The sequence below is a fragment of the Arctopsyche grandis genome, chromosome 9 (genome assembly GCF_051622035.1).
Source record: "Arctopsyche grandis isolate Sample6627 chromosome 9, ASM5162203v2, whole genome shotgun sequence".
In the NCBI taxonomy this organism is placed as follows: Eukaryota; Metazoa; Arthropoda; class Insecta; order Trichoptera; family Hydropsychidae; genus Arctopsyche; species Arctopsyche grandis.
In genome coordinates, this window is record NC_135363.1 from 28,018,342 (window position 1) to 28,027,972 (window position 9,631).

Genomic DNA, 9,631 nt, shown 5'->3' on the forward strand with positions numbered 1-9,631 from the left:
AAGAATGTTGTGATTTGATTTTTATATACCTATACATATGTTAGATTTATTATTATATAATACATATATCTGTGATTTGATTCTAAAGAACGTGTCTCAATTTAATAACATGTAAAAATAGTCATTAAGTAAATAATTAATATATTTTGTTAATATACATATATGTTAAGTTAAGTTTGATTGATTTCATAATCAATCAAATATATCATACTACATAATAAATACTGTCCGAGTGAATGGTCTATTTTAGATCAGATTTTTATAATATTTTGTATAAATTTAATATAGTATTTCTTCTTTATAAAAAAATATCATTTTTGAATCTTGCAACAGATATTTTTATAATACTTCGCCGTATATTTATATATTTATAAAATTTGACTATTTCTTATTAGCATGTACATATGTATAAAGAAGGTTGTTAGATGTATCATTTGACTGTTGATTCATTTATTCTAAGCAATTTTTTTATTTATTTTCTATTCATACAAATTAAATTATTTTAATTTGAAAGGGTATTTAATCTAATTACTGATATATCTACATATATTAACTTTTAATCATCAATTCGATTGTTTTTTTTTCATTCAAAAATTTCTATGGAAAACGAATCAACAACAAACAGCTATCTGTGTGATTAAATACTTTAGAGAATTTCTTTGCTTTTGTCATTCGAGAAAATATCTTATATCGCAAAACACATTAATAATTATAACAGATAATTTCTGTTTAATCTATTCATAAATAAATGAAATATTTCGTATCAAACTCCACAATCTATTATACATATGTATGAGTGAACACAATCATTGTCACTTATCGATATCGTAATATTATATACATATATGTCCATACGTGTGTAATCGAGAAATATGCACATGTATACACATTTAAAAACAAATTTTAAAATTTATCATATGATTCATCCCTATTTGAAATAAATTGACTTATTGAAAAATTAACTCGATATACAATAAGTTTGATCTTATCCTGTTCTGAAACTAGTAGCACTAACTTAAAGCCCTTTAATTTAAAATTATTTTTATATTTTATTTCAAAATTATACCAGGAAGACCTAACAGGCTAAGTAAGGGCGCTGACACACAGAGTGGTACATTTCACATCCAATTATTAAAATAATTATGAGCGCAGGCTACCAGACAAATTGGTTAAACTAATCTATAATACCATACGCTCACTAAGGTGGAAAATATCACATTCAGGCACGGCAGCAACGATTTCATTAAGAAGTAAGATAGCTGATATTATACAATAATTATACATACATATAACACAGGAATACTTTTCATGATTATACGATGACAATCAGCCGCTTCTTTTCAGTATTTTCCGATTCTATTCAAGTTATTAGGACTATTAAGGTATCATTAGTATTAAAATTTTAATCCAAGGATTTGATGAAATTGAGTTTTAGGTCCGAGAAAGCAATTTAGCTAGGTCTCGACTTTGGAAAAGTTTAATACTTATTCTATTGGGTATGTTTTAAATGCATATTTAACAAATACATGTGTAATTAAGAGGGCTGGATACCCGAAACCTTAATTTTGTTGCCGTTCCTTTCTTCGATATATATATATATATATATATATATATATATATATATATATATATATATATATATATATATTGAGTGAATGCGACAATATATTTCAATATATACATATTGAGTGAATGCGACAGTTGCGCTTCGACCAGATAATACCTATTTTAAATCGACAAAATCGAGGTTTCGTATTATCCAGTTTTCTCCTCCGAAACTGGACCAATTTAAAAAAAAATTATCATCTGTATGAGAAAGATATTTTCTATGTTTTTTGTTCGTATTTTTTTAAAAATCAACCGTTAAATAAGCACGCTGGACTATTTTCGTAGGTGTAAAAAAGAGGCGATTTTATAGATGTTTGGCGGCTCCTAAATCCTATAAAAAATAACTAATCAAAAAAATAAAACCACAGAAACATGCCTATGATGGATATCTATAGCATATTAAAAAATAATTTCTTTAGTACCATAATTGAGGAAGGGAGAAGTGTAATACGTTTGTATGGACAAGGTACTGGTGTCCAGCCCTCTTAAACGTTGAAACTATAATTGTAAAGATCTTATATGTACATATGAACATATGTAGTTGATTAAGACTTACCACAAATTGTTAGATAAAAAACTCACTAATCTATGTATATGTGACATGTAGGCGATTAGCTATAGTGACGCACTGAGGAAACCTATCATAACAAAATAGCAAAAGTTTTAATAAAACGTAAAACAAACCCGGCGTTTCCCAAGAAAAATATGTAAGTCGTTACATAATTGACAATACTAACTATAAAATTTCAACATAATAATTTTTAAAAATATCCCCAGACTACATATGTATGTATAAAGCGTCAACGGGAATTAGTCAGGGGAGATCAACAGAATGTGACACGCGCTTGAAATTTCAAACTACTGCCATAAATCTAACGAAGCTTCCGATCAATCAAGATTTCGTATAATATACTCACAACCACGATCCGCCATTCCATGGATTCCTGGTCCTATTTTTCACAGCACTGGCCACAGAGCTGACGATGACCAGCGCGAAGATCACCATGCACCAATGATACTTCATCTTGCAGCCGCACATCTCCTGAAAGATTAAACAAACAAAACCGAATGACGATAATTGACAACCACGGGAGAAATCAACAAACACTCGAAACACAATCGAACTTATGACCGACAACAATGTTCAATATTTACACAAGGGATCATCAAACTCTCAAAAGAGATAAATCCTGACTGAATTATTGTGTATTATAGATTCCGTAGAGATATTCTCCAGCACTCGAATCTCTCTAAACGTGATTTCTGTAGTGTGTTTGTTTACACTGTCAACTTTGAAATTGTTTTTAGAGAGTGCACTTGTACGGTTTGATTTTCTTATTTATTACATTATATAATACATATTTGGGTATGTTCGATTCCAAGTTGTGGGATCGCTGAACGGTGTCAATGGCTAAAACAGTGAGTTTATATAATATTAAGAATGATAATTTGTTAAGAGGATTACGTCAATCTTTGACGGATTATACGGCTTGTGAATTTGGGTATAAAAAAATATAATGCGATTAATAAATAATGGAACTAACAAATCGAACTGTCACTCGAAATGTTTTGGAAAAATCACGGGGGTGACCAATGTGTTATGTTTATAATTAAAATGCTCAACACTAAAAATTCGCTCATGGAAATTGCACACATTGAAAATTATACATGCAAAAAATCGGATATATAATAGTACAATTTCGAACCAATTCTTGAGAAAAGTCATATTTTATCAAAAACGTGGATAATCGATAATTCAGTCCACTTTTTATTTCAATTTCGTGTTCGGTTTTATCCGATCATTGTTATGTTTAAATAAAATCAATTTATTTGCAAATAATTTTGTATATCAAATGCACTAAAGATAGAGTAATTTTTGACACAATTTAATGGGGAACTTTATTTTGATAGTATTCAACTATTTCAAAGTATTCACTTGGCACACCTTAACTTTATGTCGAATACTTTTACTTTTAAATAAATACTATTCACTTGGTACACCTTAACTTTATTTCCAATACACGCACGTTACAATACAACACGTCAAATATTATGCACTTTCATTTATAAAATTTTGACATACGTATTATCAAGGACTTTAATTGAATAGTTTTCAGTTACCAATTGAATATTTGAGATATTTCTGAAGAAAGATGATATAATTTTGTTTAAAACTGAGTTGGTAAGGGTTGTCGTTCCATCTTTGCCTTATGTAAGTCTGTTGTGAAATATTTCACTTGCTTCCTCTTCACTTTCCGAATCATAATTATTGGATAATTCAAGAAGATTATTCATCTTCTATCTAGCATCTATGATACAATATAAATTAATTAATTATATTATATTATATAAATTCACTTACCAGGTTACTAAAACACAAAGTAAAGCTTTGTTTGACAGACAAAAAAGGAGGTTATGGATACAAACATACTTTATAAGAAATATAGCGTTTCCAGTAAAAAAATAACGTGTGATTTAGACAATTTTAAAGTCCAAATAAATAAATTCCAGTGATAATTTTTTTTTTAATGTGCATTATATTTGTTTAATGTTGTATACATTTAATTAAAGTTGAATAATTTGTTTTTCATGCGATATATTAGTAATGAGTAGAGGTAGGATAGTCACAGTGCTATCCATTGTTGTAAATCCTTTGTAAAAAAGGTTCAGCAAACCTTTGACAATGCATTTACAACCTTTGAACAATACGCGGCACCTTCTGAGTCCGGTGACTAGTAATGAGTAAAGGCCGGATAACCAAGGTGCCGTCTTGAAAAAAACGGACCCAGAGGGTGCTATGTATTGTTCATTGCATTGTTAAAGGTTCGCCGAACGTTTTTTTTTTTTACTCTAGCTTTGTAAATAGAACTAAGCCGCCCCGATTCCTAGAAAAAGCACTGTGACTATCCGGTGTCTACTGATTAAAGTAGTAAAAAGTAGTGTTTGCAGTGATAAAATACAAAATGTTTTATCCATAACTCATAAGACATGATATACGTAATGAGTGTATATTATTTTTATGAAAGTGAATATGATATTATATGAATTAATGTTCAATTAATTAGAAACCGAATTTAATTTGTTTATACAGCATAAATATTTATATGTATCTAGATCGTATAATTATATCTAGAGAACTGATAGGTTTTCATTTAGAATCAATTAATAAATTATGCGTATAGTAATAAAAAGCTTGTAAAAATAAGTGTAAATATATTACACAAACACTCCCCGTCTGCTATTGTTGGAGAGCCATAATATTTACCGACTTCATAAATACAATGGTAGATATATTAAAAAACCAAACTAAACTAAACACTAAAGGTAATTTATTCGCACAGAGTCATCGACGATAAGACAAAAATAATTAAAAACTTGAACTCTTTGAGTCATCCAAACATTTTAGCACGTACGGTGCAAAAATTAGCATATCTATATCACAGTGCTTCGAACAAACGACCACCGAACAACGTTTTCCTACATTTTTTTCATCCTTTCATTCATCGCTAAAGATTTTACGACGTGCCAAACGAACGCGAACGTTTCGAAATGACCAGTTTTTCCCTTCCCTTCGCAATTTTATTAACCAGTTATATTGTTAGAACTGTGCATTGTGCGTTTCTGATGGGCCCTCACTGCATACACTCATATAGTAATAAATTTGCTATTGTTCGTTTCGAGAAGAGACAGGTAAATGCGTCTCTATAGACTTCCGCAATAATCGTTCGTAGATGCATATTACACTTTGAACCACTCGAAGTGCAGAAACTGAAGAGTATCGATCTCTAGATGCATACTTACATATGTATCTCTACTTTTCCCACTCATCATCAGTCACTCTTCGTAAATATTAGCGGTGTAGTTTCGAGAATGCATCTGTGCATCGCGTGCACTTTCTACCGCACATAATTTTACTACGGGTCAACGTCGAGTTTCTACACGTTTCAGAGATATGTATCGCGTGAAATTGTACAAAACGATCGTTCTACATATGTATGTATATAAGTAACGAATATACCTGGGTTATTAAGATATGATGTGCGTGTATATCTCAAGTTGGGTATTCACGTAGAGATTTGTCGGCAGACAAGTCTATCTTAAGGTTTCTGGTTGCGACATTTCTCTAACAGAGATTATGCTAAAATTGTTTTGCTCAATTTGCTATATGCTGATAGAGGAATCATTTTCGAAAATTATCTGATTCAATTAGAAACAGGACGAAAAATTGACAAGCAGGCAAAACTAGTTGTTAATGTGGGTATTCAAGGGAGATTTGTCTTCGGTAGAGTTTCTGATACATAAAAGGTTTCTCAGATATACCTACATGATGGTTTACGGTCGTTATCCTTGACTATATCCTAGTGCGTACCTGCTGGGAGCACTAGCTTACAATTTATAACTAAAAAACCCTCGAGTCACGACGTATATTTGGGGAAACATTTCTATCAATTTGCTAGATGCTGATAGAGGAATCATTTTCGAAAATGATCTAATCCAATTAGAAACAGGACGAAAAATTGACAAACAGACAAAACTAGTTGTTAATGTGGAGATTCAAGGGAGATTTGTCTTCCGTAGAGTTTCCGATACATAGAAGGTTTCTCAGATATACCTACATGATGGTTTACGGTCGTTATCCTTGACTATATTCTAGTGCGTACCTGCTGGGAGCACTTGGTTATAATTTATAACTAAAAACCCTCGAGTGACGACGTATATTTGGGGAAACATTTCTATAAATTACTGGTTGGTTTGGTGATCAATCCTCAAATTCTTGCAGAATTGAGCTTCAATGTTCCCAGCCAACTCAGGTACATTAGATGCCCCAATTTGTTCTCTTCTCCTGGGACACGCACCAATTTGATGGTTTCATCGCCGGTTGCTCGGGGCATCAAACTCCTCGACCAGATTTCTATTAAATTGGATTTATTCTATCTAAAATATACTGACCTGATTGAGGGATTGTTCAGTTTGAGATCATAAATGTGTTCTCAGATTTCATCTTATTTTTTCTATTATTTTTGTTCTTTACTTTACATTTTGAATCTGTAAAATCCCGTAAATTGTATGTAGGTGTAACGTAGGATTTTTTTAAATTTTAAAATGCTTCCATTTCGGAATCTTTATACCTGTACATATGTATTGCACTAAGCTTGATTTTTATAAAAAAAAATCTATGTTATTAATACATTTTTGACTTATAGTAAATACTTATTATTAATATATATCTGCACTTGTTATATTATTATTTCAATCGAACATTTACATACACTCACCTATGCCAAAGCAACGGATGTACTAATACAGATACAATCCGATTAATACTAGGCAATTTTATACAATGCGGATTCATACAAACACCATTCACAGTGAGATCTATGGAAAAATATATGTATGTACTTGGAATATAGTTAATACTTATTATTAGAGGTAGGATAGCCAAGCGGCCGCTCATTGTTCCATTGTTGTAAATCCTTTGTAAAAAAGGTTCGGCAAACCTTTAACAATGCATTTACAACATTTGAACAATACACGGCACCCTCTGGGTCCGGACTTTACTTATTATATACATATGTACATATATAAAAACGGACGGGATGTATGTTAAATATGCACTTGTTATTTATTACTACTATGACGCTTAACTCAATGTCAATTACTTCCAAGAGTTTTCTTTATACTTGTATATTTACATAATTATAAAAAAACAAAAACACTTAAAAAATCCATTCATAATAATAATTTTTCATAGAGATTTCTTATAAAACCCAATAAATATGTTTATAAAACATGCTCACGTATTTTGTACGTACATTCGTTTGACCAAAAGTCAATAGCATTTTCTGTAAATCAGAACAAACTTTTTATATTAAAATATCTAAAGAAAAGTAAAACAAACACAACACATACATACATATTAATTTAAGCCATTAAATCCAGCATAAAACTTTCAAAACGTGTTATTACGACAATTTTCGCTATCAAACCATATCACTTATTTGATTGCAACTTAATTTAATTTCTTCTCGAATTAAAACAGCATTCGGCAAGTCACAACTATGCTTACTGGCATTATCATATTAACGTTTAAATTATTCATAGCTTTACAACGCTAAACGTTTAATTAGCCAATTTATACGAAATAATTGCAAAGTTTACAACTAATTTGCTTACTCACCGCGCATACCTACGAGAACGTAATTTTTTCCACATACGATATTTCGTCAAGACATAAATATTTATATTACACATTAAAAAAAAAATACATAGTACATACATACATAAATTGCAATGCGATATACCCACCTAGCTATGAGAATACATCGTACGTTTGCACTCGTTGGTAAAGTGAGCCGGATTTACGTATTATTTTTTTTATACGGGTTTTTAACGCTATCCATCGACTGGGGCCCTCATAAATCATAAGCCGGCCCCTTGGGAGAGTGTTTTAAAAATTTTTGAAGATAACCTGACGAAGGTTAAACGGAGAGTCTTGATTCGATCGGTGTAATCGTACAATTATTCGAACGGATTTAATAACCGGACACGAACACCCAAAGTGAAATATTAGGTGGTGATAAATGGATCTAAATTAATTAATAACACTACCGATCGATGTAGCACCTTTCCTATGTATGTATGCACATACGTACATACGTTTGAAATGAAAACAATTTTTTGTTCAAAAGTAACGCGATACGGCTGTAATGTGAGATTTTACCGTAATGGACCGAATAAACTGTAACAAAGATTGGAAAGAATATGGTAGACAATAAAAAAAACTATAAATACATACAATGAAACATCTATCGAAACGAAATCGACACTTTCTTCAAAGGAAAAAGCCGTAACGACGACTCAAATTCATGAATACGACTCATATTCAAATTTTACGCATATTTTTTCTAATTAAAAGAAACGAGATTTCTGTAAATTTTAACCTCGTAAAGATTACTGTGATTCATTTAATATATGCAATTTTAATCAATTCCAAATTCACTCTAAAGATAACATTCATACTGTCAAACTAATTGGGTACAAATTGAACCACGGTAAAGTCAATAATTTCTCAACCAACTAAATAACACCTAAATGTATCGACAATTTATTTGTATTTCTACATCTTTTAGAGTTATTTCTAGAGATTTAAAAAAAACAAATTCAGCATTTAAGCATAACGAAATTAATTGAAGGAAATATAATCATTTCAATTCAATAGTAATACATATGTATTATTATGTTACTCTTAATACTTAGAATGCAAATCATTATTTTTATAAATTCTGTATACGAGCCGTTATATTTGAAAGTGGCATAAGTCCACTTTTCTTCATTCCTAGAAATATTCCGCAAAACAACAAATATAACGTTTTGCGTTTAACAATATTTAAAAAAATTCTGGTGATTTATTCGGCTGTTCCGAGAGTCTAGACATATCAAATTAAAATAAGTGATAACAATTTGTGAATTAAATCAAACAGAAATAGTGTTTATGGAACTACAAATTGGACTTCCGCCACTTTAAAATATAACGGATGATTACATGATATAATAAAAGTAATCTAAGTTTCAAATTACATTACCTAAACACAATCTGCTTTAGGTCATCGACTTTAGAGAGTCTTTAATTAATATTATGTATTAGATGTATTATGAGCATTTATAAGAATTGTACATAAGTTTTTGAGTTATTTTTCCTATTACGCTGTACATGTTAACATTATAATAATATAATACTATGATTACTAACAAAATTAAATTAAAATTGTAAAATATAAAATGATCAGTAGATCAGTAGCTATTAAAATGGATATAAGATGTATTGTGAACATAATTTAGTAATAATAAAAAGCATTTAAAAATCAAAATCAAAGTTTCAAATTAAAACGAAAATGTTATTTTTCGTTTGGAAACAAATCAAAAATCAGTTCAAAACATCGCTTTTAAAGTTTTAATTCAACCAATGTTACAAAAGATTAGTTTGTTTTAAACATTACAATAGAAAATCAGCATTAAATTCGTC